Raw genomic sequence first — 21,581 nt, 5'->3', positions numbered from 1 at the left:
AAAGTCTACAAGCAATAAATTCTGGAGAGGGTGTGGAGAAAAGGGAACCCTCTTACACTCTTGGTGGGAATGCAAACTAGTACAGCCACTATGGAGAACAGTGTGGAGATTCCTTTAAAAACTGGAAATAGAACTGCCTTATGACCCAGCAATCCCACTGCTGGGCATACATACACCGAGGAAACCAGAATTGAAAGAGACATGGGTACCCCAAAGTTCATCGCAGCACTGTTTATAATAGCCAGGACATGGAAGCAACCTAGATGTCCATCAGCAGATGAATGGATAAGAAAGCTGTGGTACATATACACAATGGAGTATTACTCAGCCATTAAAAATAATAAATTTGAATCAGTTCTAATGAGGTGGATGAAACTGGAGCCTATTATACATTTTATTTTATTTTTTTTTTATTTTTAAACTTTACAATATTGTATTGGTTTTGCCAAATATCTAAATGAATCCACCACAGGTATAATGTGTTCCCCATCCTGAACCCTCCTCCCTCCTCCCTCCCCATACCATCCCTCTGGATCGTCCCAGTGCATCAGCCCCAAGCATCCAGTATCATGCATCGAACCTGGACTGGCGTCTCGTTTCATATATGATATTATACGTATTTCAATGCCATTCTCCCAAATCATCCCACCCTCTCCCTCTCCCACAGAGTCCAAAAGACTGTTCTATACATCCGTGTCTCTTTTGCTGTCTCATATACAGGGTTATTGTTACCATCTTTCTAAATTCCATATATGTGCGTTAGTAAACTGTATTGGTGTTTTTCTTTCTGGCTTACTTCACTCTGTATAGCCTATATACAGTTGAAGTAAGCCAGAAAGAAAAACACCAATACAGTATACTAACGCACATATATGGAATTTAGAAAGATGGTTTTTTGTTTTTAATCCAATCAACCACCTACATCTTTAGATTGGAGGATTTAGTCCATTGACATTTTCTTTTAGGATAGTTTTATTACTACTGAATTCTTTTAGTTTTTGCTTGTCTGAGAAGTTATTTATCTCTTCTTCTAAATGGTAATCTTGCTGAGTAGAGTATCCAAGTTTCAGATTTTTGTGTTTTTTTTTTTTTGTTGTTGTTGTTGTTTGTTTCTTTTAGCACTTTGACTATGTCATGTCACTCTTTTCTGGTCTTCATGGTTTCTGCAGAGAAATCAACTGATAGCCTTATGGGGATTTCCTTTGTATGTGGCTCTTTGCTTTTCTCTTTCTGCCTTCAGAAAATTCTTTTTATCTTTAACTTTTGCTGTCTTAATTATTATATGTCTTGATGTGCTGTTTGGGTTCATCTTATTTGGAATCCTTTGTGCTTCTTGTATCTGGATATCTGATTCCTTGTTTAGGTTTAGGAAGTTTTCAGTCATAATTTCTTCAAATACATTTTCAATACCCTTCTTTCTCTTCTCCTTCAGGGATCTCTGATCTGAATGTTGGCATGTTTAATGTTATTACATAGATCTTATATATTGGTTTCATTTTAAAAAATGTGTTCCTCTGTCTGCTGCTCTAATGAGGTGATTTCCATTAATCTACTTACATATCACTTGTGTGTTCTTCTATGTCATTTAGTTTTCTATTCATTCCTTCTATGGTGCTTTTAATCTCAGATGTTGAATTATCTATTTTTGCTTGGGTCTTCTTTTTTTTAATTTAATTTTTAATTTTTCACTTGTTATTCTATCTTTTTGTTATTCATTTTATTTTTTTCAATTTTTAATTGAAGGATAATTGCTTTACAATATTGTGTTGGTTTCTGCCATAGGTCAACATGAATCAGCCATAAGTGTGCATATGTCCCCTCCCTTTTGGACCTCTCTCCCAGCTCCCACCCCATCCCACCTCTTGAAACTGTCACGGAGCCCTGGTTTGAGTTTCCTGAATCATACAGCAAATTTCCACAGGCTATATATTGAATTGGAGGAAAATTGCTTTATGATGTTGTTTTGGTTTCTGACATACAACAACATGACTCAGCTCATACTCTTGAGCCTCCTTCCTCTCCCCTCATCCCAACCCTCTAGGTCATCATAGAATGCCAGACTGGGCTCCCTGTGTTATATGGCAACTTCTCACCAGCTGTCTATTTTGCACATCAGTGTGTATATGTCAATGCTACTTTCTCCATTTGTTCTACTCTCTCCTTACTCCACTGTGTCCACAAGTCTGTTCTCTATAGCTTTTCCATTCCTTCCCTGCAAATACATTCATCAATGCCATTTTCTAGATTTCATATTATGTGTTAATATATGATATTTGTTTTTCTCTTTCTGACTTACTTCACTCTGTATAACAGGCTGTAGGTTTATCCACCTCACTAGAACTGACTCAAATTCATTTCTTTTTTATGGCTGAGCAATATTTCACTGAATATATGTACCGCATGTTCTTTATCCATTCATCTGTTGATGGATATCTAGGTTGCTTCTGTGTCCTGGCTACTGTAAATAGTGCTGCAATGAACCTTTGGGTACATGTGCCTTTTATAATTGTAGTTGGGCCTTCTTTATACTTTCTAGTTCTTTGTTAAAATGGTCAGTGTTTAGATCAATTCTCTCTCCTGATTCAGTTAATATTTTTTTTATTACCAATAAAATAAAATTCTTTCCCTGTTACATTGCTTACTGTTTCATTATTTTCATGACTTTTGTCTTGCACTTTTGATTGAAAATCAAAAAGTAACTGGCTTCTATACCCGTGGTGGATTCATGTTGATGTATGGCAAAACCAATACAATATTGTAAAGTAGTTAGCCTCCAATTAAAATAAATAAATTTATATTTAAGCAAAACAAAACAAAGTAACTGGCTTTTTGTTTTACTCAACATTCTCTGTCTCTATGAATTTGGGAGAAAAAGTTGTCTTTTGTGATATTAAAGGGGTGTTCTTATGTGGGAGCATTCCTATGTAGAATATTTGCCCAGCATCTTTAGTGGGAAGGCTAGGTTTGATGTGGATTCTAGTCATGACTTTCCCTAGAGTGGAGTGATGGTTATCACCTTAGTAGATGTGTGGCTGATGATGGGGAAGTAGATAATGTGCAGGGCGTGTGGCAGAACTTCCTCTCTGCTTAGCCGCAATCACCACCCTTTTAGGAGTAGTGTCTGCTCTCCAGTTGCTGGAACAGAAGCTCTGTGTGCTGGGTTTAAGTTGACTGTTTTCTTTGTGTGTTTTTCCTTCTCTCTCTACTGGGTCCTTTGCCTCAAAGGAGGAACATGCTGAAGTAAGTGGAACTCACGTGCTTACAGAGATCTGATGCACTACTTGTGTAGGTGTGTGCAGCTTTGCTCAGTTACAGCCCACAGTCACCTCTTTTACCTGTTGTGGCTGTTCTAGATCCAGCGTTAAGTTCTTGTGTGGCACGGATGTGATTGCAGTGGTGAGAGGACCTCAGTTCTTATCTTTTTTGAAGAAAGAATTCTTCAAAGAGACCAAGATTGTAAAACAGGCACAGAGTTTATTGGAAGACAGCTTGCAAAGAAGAAGTTTATTTAGGTCAGAAGCAAAATCTACTCACTTGAAGATGAAGAGTGTAAGCATCCTTATGGACGAGAAGTGTGCAATAGAGGTAGTTTAGGCTGGTAATATGGGGTTAATATTCTGGGGTTGAGATAGTCACCCTCATCTAAACCCCAGGGGATTAACCCCATAGTCACCCCATGAGGGTGATTATGATCAGCCTCCCCTATGATCATGTCATCTACAATTCCTTATTTGGACTTGCACCAGGAACCATTCCAAATACCTAAGTGAAACTCACGGGGGAAGGGAGTTATAATTGCAATGCTAATGATATTACAATGTGAGTAACCTTACTAGAGGGTGACTTGAGACCCACCTTTGCACATGTGTTGGGCTGGGAAATCTTGACCACGAAACTGGGGAAGTTGTGGTGGTCAGCCTCTGTTTTTCATTCAATCATCAGCAGTTTATGCATTTTTATTTGTGCATGTTCCATAGTTTTTAAAGTTAGAGTTTCTTGCTCAAATGCTTAAAAGTTTGTTTTAGATGATATTCCTCTATGCCATATGGCCTCATTAAGTGCAAAGCCAGGAGGTGTCTTTGCCTTCTGCCTAGTGCCTATGAGGGAGGAGGCTGGCTTTGGGTCTGGCCCTGTCTTTCCTGCCTCAGGTAGGGCTGAAGTGTTTGCTTGGTTTGGGTTGGAGCACATAGTCATGGGCAATCCAGCAGCCACACTATAGTCAGAAGTGTGGCTGCTTTGGGGGCATTATTTGAATAAGCTCCAACAATGGCTACTGTTGCCCCGCCTGGGCTTCACCCTGGGCTCCCAAATCCCCTCTGTGCCCCTTGACAAAGTCTTTTCCCAGGTCCTGTCCACCCTAGTTCCAGTGCCAAGCTGTGGCATGGATTGAGTGGTGCCTGAATGTTGGCTTGACTTAGACTGGGGAGTGTGGCAAGGCAGCTTCCAGTGAAAACCTCTTTCTACCCTGCCAGCCCCTTGCCTAGAGGCAAGACAGCACCTGAATACTCCTCATGAGTTGAATCTAGGCTTCTCCAGCCTTTGTATCTGTCCTAGCTGTTCTTCAAGCAGACATGGGATGGCTTGTCTCCTATGTGTAGGACCCCAGGACTGGGGCACCCAGTCGGTGACACAACTTCCTCATTCCCCAGGGAAAATGTCCACCTGTGCAGTGCCTTTTCCACTTAGTCCCTTCCTAGGGGCACAATTCCCAACCCGTACTTTTCTTCCTGTCCTGCCCAATTACTTGTGTATCTTTCTTACAACCTTGGTTGTGTAGGAGTCCTTCTGCCAGTTTCCACATGGCTTTCCATGAGAATTCCTTCATAGATAGGTGTATTTTTGATGTTCGTGGAAAGTGTTGAGCTCCACATCCTCTTATTCCACCATCTTGATTTCTCCCTACCTTTTAAAAAGCCCACTTTCTTAATCTACTCCTTCTGATTGAGGATTTTAATACAGTTATTTTTAATGAAATTAATTACAGCTAAGACCTTATTATTACCATTTTGTCATTTGTTTTCCATATATCTTGTAGCTTTCCTTTTTACCTGTTCTTTCCTACCTGACTGTCTTCTTTAAGTTTAGTTGACTTTTTTTATAGTGACATGTTTTAATTTACTTTTTTTTTGTATATTCTTTTTTTTTTTTTATATTTTTGTATATTTAGATATTTGGTGGTTTTTATGAGAATGCATATAACATCCTAACACTATAACATTCTAAGTTAAAAAAAATTAACTTTTATTGCATGCAATATGTCTGGTCTTTTATATTCTCTCTCCCTACCTTATGTAACTAATGTCACATATTACTTATGTCACTTATTATAACCTTGTATTTTCAGTTATGTTCCTCTGTTCTTAGTCTCTCATCCTAGATATCCTTGTTTTTGCATTTCCTGCAACCTGATATCTATGCCACCATACCTGTCAGCATTTGCAGTCAGCCAAGAGAGAAATCAGTCCTTCAGGTTGTCTTCAGACAAGTGAGGAAATTGTAAGGAAGTGCTGTTCTTTTCCTTCTCTCTCAGTGAAGGAACTTGGAATCAGGGTCTTTCTGGGTGTACTGTGCCACACTTGGGACAGGATGGGGAAATGGTGAGCATAAACACCATAAAATTTCCTACCATTTTTTTGTGGCTTATTTTCAGGCATTTATTTGATTGCTTTGCTTCCTAACTTCCTTCTGGTTCTCAGAAACTACTTAGGTTCCAATGCTGCTTATTTAGTATTTTCATGGGTGAATGGGGTCCTGGATCTTCCTCATCTGTCATCTTGTTGACATCACACATTAGTTGCTCATTGTTTGTGTGTGTATGTTTGTTACAAGCATGTACATATATTGAAGGTTGTAGACTGGGTTCTTTAGAAAACTTTGATGGTTTCTACTAAATGGCCCACAAGAATCACTTCTCTTGGAGCACAATCAGGTAATAATTATATAGGTTTATTAAAATTTGAGTTTTTGCTCTATCAGTTCAGTTTAGTTCAGTTACTCAGTCGTGTTTGACTCTTTGCAGCCCCATGAATCACAGCACGCCAGGCCTCCATGTCTATCACCAACTCCTGGAGTCCACTCAAACTCACGTCCATCGAGTTGGTGATGCCATTCAGCCATCTCATCCTCTGTGGTCCCCTTCTCCTCCTGCCCCTAATCCCTCCCAGCATCGGCGTCTTTTCCAATGAGTCAACTCTTCGCATGAGGTGGCCAAAGTACTGGAGTTTCAGCTTTAGCATCATTCCTTCCAAAGAACACCCAGGGCTGATCTCCTTTAGAATGGACTGGTTGGATCTCCTTGCAGTCCAAGGGACTCTCAAGAGTCTTTTCCAACACCACAGTTCAAAAGCATCAATTCTCTGGTGCTCAGCCTTCTTCATAGTCCAACTCTCACATCCATACATGACCACCCGAAAAACCATAGCCTTGACTAGACGGACCTTTGTTGGCAAAGTAATGTCTCTGGTTTTCAATATGCTATCTAGGTTGGTCATAACTTTCCCTCCAAGGAGTAAGTATCTTTTAATTTCATGGCTGCAGTCACCATCTGCAGTGATTTTGGAGCCCTAAAAAATAAAGTCTGACAATGTTTCCCCATCTATTTCCCATGAAGTGATGGGACCAGATGCCATGATCTTCGTTTTCTAAATGTTGAGCTTTAAGCCAACTTTTTCACTCTCCTCTTTCACTTTCATCATTTTGCTCTATATGTCCCTTTAAAAAATTATGCTAGGGAAATATTTGGCAAAAATGAAAAAAAAAATAAGCATACTCTCATTATAGATCAGCCACAATAAGGCACAACAGTAAATGCAACATTAAGCAATGGGGCAGGGTAACTAAATTAGAGTTAAATCCACTCTGTAGAAAATTGGACATCACTGAAAATGATAATTAACAAGAATAAATCCTAACACTCTCATTGTGATCCTTGTGATTAATTATTCCATAAACTTCTGTTTCAAAAATGCTATTTATTGTAAAGATCACACCCCACTTCCACAACAAGATTAACATTTGAATTAGTGTTTTTCAGTAAGGATGCTGTTTTTTTCATAAGTAAAAAATGATTTTCCTACAACTTGCTAAGAAATATTAAAAATTATGGAAATGCAGGTGCAAGGAGGTGAATTGATTTATCTGAAGTTACACCGTTAGTCAAGCAATTTAAGATTTTAATATTAAGTGCAGTTTAATGGGATGTCTTAGCCACTGAAAAACTTTATTTATAGACAATTTAAATACAGTCCAAGATTTTGGATCATCTGTGCTATCATTACTCTGAATTCTTTTTCAGGTAGATTGCCTATCTCCTCTTCATTTAGTTACTTTTGTAGGCTTTTATTTTGCTCCTTCCACTGCAACATATTTATTTATCATCTCATTTTGTCTAACTTACTGTGTTTGTGTGTGGTCTCCTTTCTGCAGGCTGCATGACTGTAGTTCCTCTCACTTCTGGTGTCTGCCCCCTGGTGGATGAGGTTGTTCCAGTGGCTCCTGCAGACTTCCTAGTGAGAAGACGGTGCCTGCTGTCTGGTGGATGGAGCTGGGTCTGGTCTTTCCAGTGGACATGTCAGGCAGTGTGTTATGGAGCAGCTGTGAGTTTCGTGTGACTTTAGTCAGCCTGTCTGCTGATGAGTGTGCCTGTATTCCTGTCGTGCTAGTTGTTTGCTCTAAGGTGTTCTAGCACTGGAGCATGCAGGCTGTTGGGTATGGGCACTCCCGGCTAAGATGTTACATAAAAGCAACTCCACACAGTAACAGGGACCTGGGAGGTCCTTTGGGACAGACCAGAGAGCAGGAGATGATGGACCTGCCAGAGGGAATGAACTTGCTGTGCTCAGTGTGAGAAGCGAGTGTTCCTGAGACCAGGCCCATCTTGGTGCCAAAATGGGGACCTCCAGGAAAGCTCACAATGGTTGATATTCCCTGGGGCCTTTACTACCAGTGTCCTTGCTCCCATGGTGAGCTATACCCAACCCCTGCCATCTCAGGAGACTCACCAAGACCCCTAGGTAGATTTAGTCCAGGTTCCTATGGAGAAGGAAATGGCAACCAACTCCAGTACTCTTGCCTGGAGAATCCCATGGATGGAGGAGTCTGGTAGGCTATGGTCCATGGGGTCTTGCAGAGTCGGGCATGACTGAGAGACTTCACTTTCACTTTTCACTTTCATGCATTGGAGAAGGAAATGGCAACCCACTCCAGTGTTCTTGCCTGAAGAATCCCAGGGACGGGGGAGCCTGGTGGGCTGCCATCTATGGGGTTGCACAGAGTCGGACACGACTGAAGCGACTTAGCAGCCTATGGTGATACTGCTTGGTGTCGGGTTGTACCGCACATGAGAAATTGTGTTCACCCTCCACGAGTTAAATCTCTGTTTTCCCCAGTCCTGTGGAGCTCCTAAACTCAAGTCTCACTGGCCCTCAAGGCTAAATTATCTGGGAATTCTTCCTCTACATGCCACATACCCAGGCTATCTTGGAGGGCTATTTTTACATGGGAATGTCCAGCTATAGCCTATGCAGGTTAAATTTGGGGCTGGGTTCAAGGGCTATTTTTAGCATGAATGTTTGCCACCTCTTTCCTCAATGTATGTCAGCCATTATCTCCTTGTTATGTGGTTTGACTGATGTTGTGGTGACCTCACCCTGCCTTGAAAATTGAGTGAGGTCTCCATTTTGCTCTGTGACTTTCACTCCTCTGTCAGGAACGAGGTCTGCTCTTCAGTGGTTGGAGTAGAGGCCCCACCAGATCTGTTTCTTACCTGTATTTCTGATCTGTGGTGTGAGGTAGATGGGACTGAAGCACTGCCACTGGAAGAAAAGCCACTGAGTATTCCTCCTCTGGAACTGCTGACCTGTGAGCATGCTCTGTTGCATCACCTTTCACCCACTGTGCGTGCTCACAAGTTGCTCCTTTTTTGATACTGCTCTTGTCTCTACCTTAACCATGGGTGTGCTGGCTATTGGCCCTGGTGTCTCTCAGGCATTGTTTTCACCAGGCCACCAACATAGATCCATGAAGTAGTAATTGGGCTCTTTACCAGCTGTGGGTGCTACTGTGGCTGCTCAGCATTTTAACTGGCCCAACCCTCATATGTAAATGTCCACAAAGTCCACATCTTCTAATTAGACATGTCTCCGCTGTGGGAGCACTTGTGGTGGGTTTGGATGTTTTGCAAGCACTGAGTATACTCAGCCAGTTTTAGGGGTTTAATCCACAGTTTGTACAGATATAAGGAGAGATTTCAGCTCTTCTTCCTTAGTCACACAGCCCCTGGTACTCAGCTTTGGTTTTAGCCCCACCTCTGTGTATGGGCCACCTACAGGCATCTGCTCCCTGCTCAGGCAAAAGGGGGAGGAGGTGACGACAGCACAGGGTGCACTGGCTCACTTTGGTGGGAGGGGCAGAGGGGGCAGCTGACTAGGACACAGGTACTCACCCAGGAGGGAAAGGGGGGAGGTAGTTACTGATTTGGATGCATCAAACCCCTCTGATGGGAACCTATTCTAGTCTGTGGAGGCAGGGACCAGTGCATGGGGAGAGAGATTGTAATGCTCCCCACCTCCCCCACCTTTTGTGCTTACTCAACAATGGCACTTTACTTCTTTGGTTTTCTGGGTTTCTTCCAGGAACATTTCCAATTGTGGAGTTCCTCATCCCATCCCCTCGGCCTGTCTCTGCACAGCCATCAGCAGTCCTCTCCCTGGATCTGCTCTCCAAACTCCACGTTCTAGCACTCAGCCTCTGTCCATGCCAGCAGCCATATGCCTCAGGCTGGGATACACAGGGCTGTGGCATGGACCATCTGTGTAGGTCTTACTCTGTTTTTCCTGACACAGATTAGTTTCTGTACTCTCCTCTGGGCTCTGAAAGCTCTCTTTCTGTCCCAGCTGATCTCCCCACCAGTAAAGATGTTCCTTGGGTACAGAAATGTCTCTTCACCTTTAGCCACACTTCCCCATAGGGGCACAGGTCCCTTCCTGCTTCCTCTTTTTTTTCCTTTTCTCTCTTTCATCTCACCTGGTTACATGAGGGTCTTTTCTTATCTTTTTAGGTGTCTGAGGCCTCTGATAATGTTCAGCAGGTGCTGTGAGAATCATTCCATTTGTAGATGTATTCTTGATGCCCCTCTGTTTTGGTTGTTCAGTCTCTAAGTTGTGTCCAACTCTTTGTAACCCCATGAACTGCAGCACACCACACCAGGCTTCCTTGCCCTTCTCTATTTCCTGGAGTTTGCTCAAACTCATGTCCATTGAGTTGGTGATGCCATCCAACCATCTCATCCTGTTGCCCTTTTCTCAGTGTGTCCAACTCCTTGTGATCCCATGGACTATAGCCCACGAGGCTCCCCTTTGATGGAATTTTTCATACAAAAATACTGGGGTGGATCTATTTCCTCCTCCAGGGGATCTTCTCAACCAGGGATTGGACCATCTCTTGTGACTCCTGCATTGGCAAGTGGAATTTTTACCACTGCTCCACCTGGGAAGCCCTAATTAGTCTACTACCTTTACTATGTATTTTCCTTTACAGGTGAGATTTTAATTTTATGTTTTACTGTTATGACTTACTGTCTTTTCTTTTCAACTTACAGAAGTCCCTTTAACATTTCTTATAAGGCTAATTTAGTGGTAGTGAAATCCTTTAGGTTTTGCTTGTTTGGAAAACTCTTTATCTCTCTTTCAATTATGAATGATAACCTTGGTGGGCAAAGTGTTGTTGGTTTGAAGTATTTTGCTCTCAGCACTTTGGCTATATCTTGCCTATCCTTTTTGGCCTGCAAATATTCAGCTGAAACATGTGATAGTCTTATGGGATTTCTATTGTACATGACAAGTTGTTTTTCTTTCACTTTTAACAGATTATGCTTATGTTATCTTTTGACATTTTAATTGTAATATGTTTCTGTGTGGATCTCTTTGTGTTCATTTTATTTGGAACTCTCTAGTTTTCCTGGCATCACTTCATGGCAAATTGATGGGGAAACAATGGAAACAGTGAGAGACTTTATTTTGGGGGCTCCAAAATCACTGCAGATGGTGACTGCAGCCATGAAATTAAAAGACTCTTGTTTTTTGGAAGAAAAGCTATGACTAATCTAGACAGCATGTTAAAAAGCAGAGATATTACTTTGTCAACAAAGGTCCATCTAGTCAAACCTATGGTTTTCCAATAGTCATGTATGGATGTGACAGCTGGACTATAAAGAAAGTTGAGCGCTGAAGAATTGATGCTTTTGAATTATGATGTTGGAGAAGGCTCGTGAGAATCCCATAGACTGCCAGGATATCCAAAAGAATCTCCAGTCCTTCCTAAAGGAAAGGACTAACCAGTCCATCCTAAAGGAAATCAGTCCTGAATGTTCATTGGAAGGACTGATGTTGAAGCTAAAACTCCAATACTTTGGTCACCTGATGCGAAGAACTGACTCACTGGAGAAGACCCTGATGCTGGAAAAGATTGAAGGCAGGAGAAGAAGGGGATGACAGAGGATGAAATGGTTGTATGGCATCACCCATGCAATGGACATGAGTTTGAGTAGGTTCTGGGAGTTGGTGATGGACAGGGAGGCCTGGCGTGCTGCAGTCCATGGGGTTGCAAAGAGTTGGACACGACTGAGCGACTGAACTGCCTAAGTTTTCCTGGATATGGATTTCTCTTTTCTTCCCCAGGTTAAAAATTTGGGAGAATGGCATTGAAACATGTATAATATCATATATGAAACGAATTGCCAGTCCAGGTTCGATGCATGATACTGGATGCTTGGGGCTGGTGCACTGAGATGACCCAGAGGGATGGTATGGGGAGGGAGGAGGGAGGGGGGTTCGGGATGGGGAACACGTGTATATCTGTGGCGGATTCATGTTGATGTATGGCAAAACCAATACAATATTGTAAAGTAATTAACCTCCAATTAAAATAAATAAATTTATATTAAATTTTTTTCCTGCAATTATTTCTTCAGATAATTTTTCTGTTCCTTTTTCTTTTATCCTCTTAGAATCTCTATAATGCAAACATTGCTCTGCTTCATGTTGTCCCATAGGTACCTTAAGCTCTCTTTGCTCTTTTGAATTCTTTGTTTGTTTGTTTGTTTTTGCTACTTTGTTTGTGTGAGTTTCACTTGCTGGTCTTCCTGGTCATTGCTCCCTCTCTTCTGCTTCTAGATGCATCAGATTGGATATCTGCTGTTGAAACCCTCTAGTATATTTTTCATCTCACTTGTATTCTTCAGCTCTGTGATTTCTGTTTGGAAATTTGCTATACTTCTGTCTTTTTGTTGAAGTCTTCACTGTGTTTATTTTTCTCCTGAGACCAGTGAGCATTTTTATAATCATTACTTTGAGCTCTTTATCAGCTAAAATACTTTTCTTTGTTTCCTTAAGTTTGTTTCTGGGTTTTATCCTTTCCTTTAATTTGTAGCATATTCCTTAGTTTTCTCATTTTGCTTGATCTTCTGTGTGTGTGTGTGTGTGTGTGTGTGTGTGTGTGTGTGTATACACAGCTATCTCTCCCAAGACTGAAGGGGTGGTCACAAAAAGCTTAAGAAAGCATGAGGAAGTTTGATTCTGATGTCTGTGCAGTGCCCTGGAGATGTTAACCTGCCAAGAACTGCCTCTCTGATTGTTTCAGTCCCATAGACTTCAAGAACATTAGCCCCTCTGACCACCAGAGCCAGGCATTCAAGGGGTGTTGCCTGTGGACTACACATAACTGGTGCATTTTGTGGGACAGAGCCAGGCCACAGTGGAGCAATGGGAGGGGCTGAGGCTGCTCACCAGGTTTGATGAGGTGAGACTGAACCATTCTGGGGCAGCTGAGCAGGGCCAGCCTGCATGTTGGGTTTGGCAGAGTGGGGCTAGGCCATGCTGGAGTGCCAGGGTTGGGAGAGTCTTTGTGCCACATCTGGCAATTCAGGGCAAGGCATTAGGGCACAGCAAGTGCTGTTAACAAAGTAGATGGGGAGGAGTGTCAAAATTGGACTCCATGAAAATGAACTAGCCACATAGGTGGAATGTAAAATGGCACCTGCTTGCATATCTGTCCCCACAAAAAGTTCCAATAGACCCCTGCCCTCTGAACTGGGAGTAGGGTGCTGAAAAGATTGTATCTCTGCCTCTCTTAACTCATCTTGATATGATTTTTCTGCCCCTTGTTGTGCAAGAGCTGTTCAGCTAGTCTTCAGGTCCTTTTCAGAGAATATTGTTTTAGGTGTAGCTCTAACCTTCGTGTGTCTGTGGGATGAGTATTTACAGTCAAAGTAAGTACTGGTAAAGAGAGACTTCTGCCAATTTGCTAAATAGTTTTCTCTACATCATACAGCTTTTATTTATTTTTTTGTCTCTCATTTCCCAGATAATTGTCTTTTTGGTATTAATCTTTGTAGTGACACATTTAAATTCCCTTCTTACTTTGTGCATTTTTTATAGTTTTTTCTGGTATGTAGTTACAATGCAGTATAATATCCTAGTTTTAATAATCTATTTTAAGTTAATACTACATACCTTCATTTGCTTAAAGAAAAACTTTTTCCTTTATAGCTCTAGCTCCCACTTTATACTATCTATATCAAAAATTAATCTTTAATTATTGCCTACTTATTAACTTAGATTATAGATGTTTTGTGCATTTGTTTTTTAATCTTGTAAAAAATAAACAGTAGGATTAAAAATCAAATTTAAATAGTACTCTTTAAAAAAAATTGCCTGTGTTTTTATTTCTACTGGAGAACTTTAAATTTTCATTTTATTTCAACTTGAAGGACTCAGATTTCTTGCAGGACAATTGTACTGGTAGTAAATTCATTCAGAAGTTGTTTTCAAAACAGTGTTTACTTTATTTCTCATTTTAAAAAAAAATTGCCAGAAGTAAAATTTTGGGGTGATGGTTTTTTGTTTTTCTTTCAGCTCTGTAAATGTATCATTCCACTGCCATCTGGCTTCCAAGGTTTCTGCTGAGAAATCTTCAGATAGAAATCATGAAAGGTCCCTTGTTTGTGATCAATCACTTCTTTCTTGTTGCTGTCAAGATTTTCTTTGTCTTTTAACCATTTCATTATATTTCTCACGGTAAATATATTTGAGTTTATCTTATTTGGATTTCATTGAGCCTTTGGATCTGTAAGTCCTTACTCTTCCTTAAATTTGAAAATTTTCAGATATTATTTGTTCAAATAATCTCTTTTCAGTTCTCTCTCTCCTTTTCTTCTTGGACTTCCATATGCATATATTTTCTACTTCTTGGTGTTCCATAAGTCTCTGAGTCCATTCATTTGTCTTCATTCTTTTGTTCTTTGCTTCTCAGACTCAATAATTCCAAATGAACTTTTCCTAAATTTGTTGTTTCTCTCTTTTGCCTGTTCAGCTCTTTTGTTGAATCCCTATATTTTTCAATTCAGTTTTTGAATTTTTAATGCAAAATTTCTAGCTTATTCTTATATAAAATTTCTATTTAGTTTTTTAGTATTCTCACTTTGTTCATATGTCATTTCTTGATTTTTTTAGTCCTTTTTTGTGCTTTCCTTTAACAAGGTAAGCATACTCACCTTTTGGAATTGACATGTACACACTACTATATATAAAATAGATAACTAATAAGAACCTACTGTATAGCACAATGAACTCTACTCAATACTCTTAATGACCTATATGGGAAGAGAATATAAAAAGGAGTGGATATATGCATAATGGATTCACTTTGCTGTACAGGAGAAACTCATCAGTTCAATTCAGTTCAGTTGCTCAGTCGTGTCTGGCTCTTTGCAACCCCATGAACCACAGCACACCAGGCCTCCCTGTCCATCACCAACTCCCGGGATTTATCCAAACTCATGTCCATTGAGTCGGTAATGCCATCCAACCATCTCATCCTCTGTCATCCCCTTCTCCTACCCTCAATCTTTCCCAGCATGAGGGTCTTTTCAAATGAGTCGGCTCTTCGCATGAGGTGGCCAAAGTATTGGAGTTTCAGCTTCAACATCAGTCCTTCCAATGAACACCCAGGACTGATCTCCTTTAGGATGAACTGGTTGGATCTCCTTGCAGTCCAAGGGACTCTCAAGAGTCTTCACCAACACCATAGTTCAAAAGTATCAATTCTTTGGCGCTCAGCTTTCTTCACAGTCCAACTCTCACATCCATACATGACTACTGGAAAAACCATAGCCTTGACTAGATGGACCTTTGTTACAAAGTAATGTCTCTGTTTTTCAATATGCTGTCTAGGTTGGTCATACTTTCCTTCCAAGGAGTAAGCGTCTTTTAATTTCATGCATCTTAATTTCATGACTGCAATCACCATCTGCAGTGATTTTCAAGCCCAGAAAAATAAAGTCAGCCTGTATCCCCATCTATTTGTCATGAAGCGATGGGGCAGGATGCCATGATCTTAGTTTTCTGAATGTTGAGCTTTAAGCCAATTTTCTCACTCTCCTCTCTCACTTTCATCAAGAGGCTTTTGAGTTCCTCTTCACTTTCTGCCATAAGGGTGGTGTCATCTGCATATCTGAGGTTATTGATAGTTCTCCCCGAAATCTTGAGGCCAGCTTGTGCTTCTTCCAGCCCAGCATTTCTCATGATGTACTCTGCATATAAGTTAAATAAGCAGGGTGACAATATACAGCCTTGATGGACTCCTTTTCCTATTTGGAACCAGTCTGTTGTTCCATGTCCAGTTCTAACTGTTGCTTCCTTACCTGCATACAGGTTTCTCAAGAGGCAGGTCAGGTGGTCTGGTATTCCCATCTCTTTCAGAATTTTCCACAGTTTATTGTGATCCACACAGTCAAAGGCTTTGGCATAGTCAATAAAGCAGAAATAGATGTTCTTCTGAAATTCTCTTGCTTTTTCCATGATCCAGCGGATGTTGGCAATTTGATCTCTGGTTCCTCTGCCTTTTCTAAAACCAGTTTGAACATCTGGAAGTTCACAGTTCATGTATGCTGAAGCCTGGCTTGGAGAATTTTGAGCATTACTTTATTAGCGTGTGAGATGAGTGTAATTGTGCTGTAGTTTAAGCATTCTTTGACATTGCCTTTCTTTGGGATTGGAATGAAAACTGACCTTTTCCAGTCCTGTGGCCACTACTGAGTTTTCCAAATTTGCTGGCTGCTTTTGTGAACGCAGTTTTTTGTGTAGTGACTTTTCTAAACTTTTTTTTTTTATGTCTTGTATTCTTTTCCATGAACTTACTTGTTAGCTCAGAAGGTAAAGAATCTGCCTGCAATGCAGGAGACCCAGGTTCAATCCCTGGGTCAGGAAGATCCCTGGAGAAGGGAATGGCTACCTACTCCAGTATTCTTGCCTGGAGAATTCTGTGGATGGAGGAGTCTGGTGAGCTATAGTCCATGAGGTTGCAGAGTTGGACGTGACTGAGTGACTAACACTTTTCAAAATTCTTTGCCATGGGTAGTCATTGAACTGTTCTGTTAGCCAGCAGTAAGCTAGTTTTTACAGAGTTCCCTTAAGAGTCTAGAGTCTAAAAGAAAGTGAGGAGAAAATATATATTTGTAGATTAGCTTTGTTTTAGAACACAGTTTCAACTCTCATCCATTTACTAACACCTCTGCCTTACGTTCCGTTCCTGTTTTTGTAAAGCCTGAAGATCAGACAGAGGTGGCAACTTAAGATTTCTCATATCTTCTCTGTGAATACATCTAACTTTGGTCATATGAGTGGCCTTATCACAGAAATATCACAGAAACAGACCCATCACAAGCACGGAAATTGAAACTGTAATCAAAAATCTTCCAGCAAACAAAAGCCCAGGTCCAGACGGCTTCACAGCTGAATTCTACCAAAAATTTAGAGAAGAGCTAACACCTATCCTGCTCAAACTCTTCCAGAAAATTGCAGAGGAAGGTAAACTTCCAAACTCATTCTATGAGGCCACCATCACCCTAATACCAAAACCTGACAAAGATCCCACAAAAAAAGAAAACTACAGGCCAATATCACTGATGAATATAGATGCAAAAATCCTAAACAAAATTCTAGCAATCAGAATCCAACAACACATTAAAAAGATCATACACCATGACCAAGTGGGCTTTATCCCAGGGATGCAAGGATTTTTCAATATCCGCAAATCAATCAATGTAATACACCACATTAACAAATTGAAAAACAAAAACCATTTGATTATCTCAATAGATGCAGAGAAAGCCTTTGACAAAATTATCTGCAGTTTTAAAAACTCTTATTCCTCTGTGTAACTTGCTTGTCAATGTTTTCTTAGCTTTTCCAGTCTATTGTGTATATATGCAATATGTAATTTATGTATGTATTCTGAAAAATATCCTAGAAAATGCTTGTCTTACAATTTTGCTTTATTTTCCTATCTAATTAATTTGAAAGTTCTGAATTTGCTATACAAATTACCATTTTTGGATCAGATAGGCTAATATTAATTTAAATGATAAGAAATACAAGTATTGTGTTATTCTAAATATAATTATAAATTATTGAATTGTGAGATCCATAAAACTAAATTTTAAGGATTTAGTTACTCCACTTACATTGATTAAAACTTTAAAATGCTACTTTTCTGATGTGTAGTGTGTGTATGCTTGGTGCTCAGTCCCTCAGCCATGTTCGACTCTGCCATCCCATGGACTGTAGCACACCAGGCTCCTCTGTCCGTGGAATTTTCCAAGCAAGAATACTGGAGAGGATTGCCATTTCACACTCCAGGGGATCTTCCTGAGTTAGGGATCAAACCCCCATCTCGTATCTGCATTGGCAAGTGGATTCTTTACCTCTAGCGCCACCTGGTTTACCTGTACTATGTCTTTAACATAATTCCTAGGATCTTGGCTTTGACTTTGCAACACAATGAACTACACTGTAACCATCAGTTAATAGGTTAAAAATTGTGGCAATTGTTCTTTGACTTGTTGGTGTTCAAGGTTACATTTCTACTTTTAACAGGATGGGTCACTTCTGGGTTGGAAGATTTTCTTCTTACTACACAACACTTGATTCTAATCTTGATTCCAGTGTTGTGGAATCAAGATTGCTGGGAAAAATATCAATAATCTCAGATATGCAGATGACACCACCATTATGGCAGAAAGCAGAGAAGAACTAAAGAGCCTCTTGGTGAAAGTGAAAGAGGAGAGTGAAAATGTTGTCTTAAAACTCAACATTGAGAAAACTAAGATTATGGCATCTAGTCCAATCACTTCGTGGCAAATAGATGGGGAAACAATGGAATCAGTGACAGAATTTATTTTCTTGGGCTACAAAATCACTGCAGATAGTGACCGCAGCCACGAGATTAAAAGATGCTTGCTCCTTGGAAGAAAAGCTATGACCAACCTAGATAGCATATTAAAAAGCAGAGACATTGCTTTGCTGGCAAAGGTCCGTCTAGTTAAAGCTATGGTTTTTCCAGTAGTCATGTATGTATGTGAGAGTTGTACTATAAAGAAAACTGGTTGTCAAAGAATTGATGCTTTTGAACTATGGTATTGGAGAAGACTCTTGAGAGTCCCTTGGACTGCAACTGAAGATTCACTGGAAGGACTGATGCAGAAGTTGAAACTCCAATACTTTGGCCACCTGATGCAAAGAACTGACTCATTGGAAAAGACCCTGATGCTGGGAAAGATTGAAGGAGGAAGGAGATGGGGACGACAGAGGATGAGATGGCTGGATGGCATCACTGACTCCATGGAGTTGAGTTTGAGTAAGCTCCAGGAGTTGGTGATGGACACAGAAGCCTGGTGTGCTACAGTCCATGGGGTCGCAAAGAGTCGAACATGACTAAGTGACTGAACTGAACACAAACACTTACCATCTAGTCATATCACCTTGAGATTTTGACTTCCCCTCCTACTTTCTAAGAACTGTAAGTCTGCTCTGAATGTAAATTCAGATACCATAGTTTCTTTTCTGATGAAGATGAATTCTTGATTATTTAAATGGTTGTTCAAATGCTAGATGGTTCTTAGACTATTAATTTTGAAGGACAGTTTAAGAATGTTTTTGTTCAGTCACCCGGTTGTATCCAATGCATTGCGACCTTTTTGACTGTAGCATGCCAGGCCTCCTTGTCCCTCACCATCTCTTGAATTTTGCCCAAGATCATGTCCATTGCATTAGTGATGCCATCCAGCCATCTCATCCTCTGATGCCCTCTTTTCCTGGTGCCCTCTCTTTTTCCCAGCATCAGGGACTTCTCCAATGAGTTGGCTGTTCACATCAGATGACCAAAATACTAGAGCTTCAGCTTCAGCATCAGTCCTTCCAGTGAGTATTCAGGGTTGATGTCCCTTAAGATTGACTACTTTGATCTCCTTGCTGTACAAGGAACTTTTAGAAGTTTTCTCCAGAAACACAGTTAGAAGGCATCAATTCTTTGGGTGCTGCCTTCTTTATGGTCTAGTTCTCACAACCTGTACATGACCACAGGGAAGACCATAGCTTTGACTATATAGATGTTTGTTGGCAGAGTAATGTCTCTACTTTTCAACACACTGTCTAGATTTGCCATAGCTTTCCTGCCAAGAAGTAATCATTTTCTGATTTCATGGCTGCAGTCACCATCTGCAGTGATTTTAGAGCCCTGCTGCTGCTGCTAAGTCGCTTCAGTCATCTCCGACTCTGTGCAACCCCATAGATGGCAGCCTATCAGGCTCCCCGTCCCCGGGATTCTCCAGGCAAGAACACTGGAGTGGGTTGCCATTTCCTCCTCCAATGCATGAAAGTGAAAAGTGAAAGTGAAGTCGCTCAGTCGTGTCCGACTCTTCGCGACCCCATGGACTGAACCCTACCAGGCTCCTTTGCCCATGGGATTTTCCAGGCAAGAGTACTGGAGTGGAGTGCCATTGCCTTCTCTGTTTTAGAGCCCAAGAAGTGGAAATCTGTCACTACTTCCATGTTTTCCCCTTCTATTTGCCGTGAAGTAATAGGGCTGTATGCCATGATCTTATTTTTTTTAAATATTGAGCCTGCTCTTTCACTCTCCTCCTTCACCCTCATCAAGAGGCTCTTAAGTCCTCTTTGCCTTCTGAAATTAGAGTGGTTTCATTCACATATTTTAAGAATAATCAAGATAAATTGATTGCTATGACCTTTGAAAACTGTTTTATAAATGCATTAAAAATATCTATAATTCATTCTGTGGGGATGACTAAATAGTCTGTGAATAATTGAATATTGTTATATTCAAAGTCTGCCTAATAGAAAATAGATTAGGAGGAAAGTTATACCTTTAGCAGAGATGCCTTTGAGATTGTTTGTGATATAGACATATTGTAGAGACAAATGAAGTTTTTGACTTCTGCAAACATCTTAATTAAAAATAGAAATAAATTAACTACTTAATAGAGAATATATGATGTCTGACAAAATTAAGATTTTTGTCCATACTTAGAATGGCATTTTAAAACTAAGGACACTGTGTTTCAGCTTACTCTATAAAAAAATTTGTTTGTTTTACAATGACTTCATAATAATAATTGCCCAGTTTGATTTGGTAAATCCAAAAGGACTGACTGAAATGCGATTAATTAAATGCATGTCAATGATTTGCAAAACTGTCCCATGTACAATGAGCTTTGACATCCCCAAGATTGCCGCTAGGTGGCACCCAAGTCCTTCTCCAAACAATGGCAAGAATGCATTTCTTCAATGTTGGAAACTTATTGCTGAAGAAACTTTGCTGATGATGATCAATAATAATTGATCTGCCTTACTAGGAATGATCATTGTTCTAGAAACAATGTCAAAGTAAGTGTGAAGACTCCTACATGGCATTTCCCAGTAAAATTGTAAATGCAACTTTACTAAGATTTTTGCTACTTGCTCAAATCATAAATCTTTGACAGGTTTTAAAAGTTTGTAAAATTTTTGGTTAGATTAAAGCTTTCCTTTGCTAAAAGCTTCAAGCCCTTTGCAAAAAAGGTTAAGAGAGCTTTAGCCCAGGTCTAAAATACTGAAATTTTGTTCCTAAACTGCGTTTTTTTCTTCCTCACTTAATTATTACTTTTGGATTGGTGTTCTTTAATAAAATCAGGCTGCTTTTGCTTGATGACATTTCGTGGATTGATTTCTCTCTTCAAGGAGAAAATTCCAGTGTGATTTAACCAAAGTAAAGGTCTTTCTTTAGTCTTTTACAAACTTTGCTTAAATATTGTAAAATTGTTCTCTAAAGTGATTTATCAGTTTCCACTCTTAACTTGCAATTTAAGAGTTAGCATTTCCCCGTATCTTTGCCAACAATTCAATTTGTAGACAGTTTAACTTTTTTTCAGTATAATGGGAGTAAACAAATATTTCATTCTTTATTTTGTTTTGTATTGGAGTATAGATGCTTTTATGAACATGAACTTGGGCAAACTCTGGGATATGGTGAGGGACAGGGAGGCCAGGCATGCTGCAGTCCATGGGGTTCCAAAGGGTTGGACACAACTTGGTGACTGAACGACAATAGATGCTTTACGATGTTGTGTTAATTTCTGCTGTACAATGAAGTGAATCAGCTATATGTATGCATATATACCCTCCCTCTTGGACACCCTCATCTCACCCATCTAGGTAATCACAGAGTACCAAGTTGAGCACCTTGCACTCTTA

This window comes from Bos mutus, chromosome 7 (assembly GCF_027580195.1).
Source record: "Bos mutus isolate GX-2022 chromosome 7, NWIPB_WYAK_1.1, whole genome shotgun sequence".
NCBI classification, from domain to species: Eukaryota; Metazoa; Chordata; class Mammalia; order Artiodactyla; family Bovidae; genus Bos; species Bos mutus.
The sequence above is the reverse complement of the archived record's forward strand: the minus strand, read 5'-3'. Positions refer to the sequence as shown.